This window comes from Octopus bimaculoides, chromosome 5 (assembly GCF_001194135.2).
Source record: "Octopus bimaculoides isolate UCB-OBI-ISO-001 chromosome 5, ASM119413v2, whole genome shotgun sequence".
Lineage (NCBI taxonomy): Eukaryota > Metazoa > Mollusca > Cephalopoda > Octopoda > Octopodidae > Octopus > Octopus bimaculoides.
In genome coordinates, this window is record NC_068985.1 from 103969050 (window position 1) to 103969720 (window position 671).

The window sequence follows — 671 nt, forward strand, 5'->3', positions numbered from 1 at the left end:
AGAGAGAGGGGTGAGAGGGGGTGAGAGAGAGGGAGTGAGAGAGAGAGGGGTGAGAGAGGGAGGGGGTGAGAGAAAGAGTGAGAGAGAGAAGGAGACAGAGAGACAGTCAGATAGACAGAGTCAGACAGTCAGACAGTCACACAGACAGATAAAGATACACACAGGCATATTTTTCGATGCTGCAATATATTCGGCAACGAATAATATAGGCGAAGATGATGTTGCGGTGGTGACGGTGATGCCGTTGGTTGCGGTTAGCACCAGATCACTCATAATCACCTATGCTTATAATCAACGGCGTTCTAACTAATCAATTTTTTTGAAAACATAGTTTATCTAAAAATACGCCATCTTGGATGCATTTACCCTCCCCATTTAAAAACAATATAATTTGATAAGATGCTAGATTGCTTTCTATTTCAGGTTGACCGAGGGAACAGAGAAAGTTTTCCTCCCATTTAGCTTACAATGTCAATGCTGTAGATTAGCTGGTGTCGCTAAGGCGTGCTAACTACCCCCTAGAAATGATGAGAAACAGAATGGAAGTAGAAAGTTGTAATTTTAATTTCCGTTTTAATAATTTTTGTTTTAATCTATATCCTGAAGTTTCCATTTAGTTCTAGAAGTACCTGGAGAGTGAGAGAGAGAGAGAGAGAGAGAGAGAGAGAGAG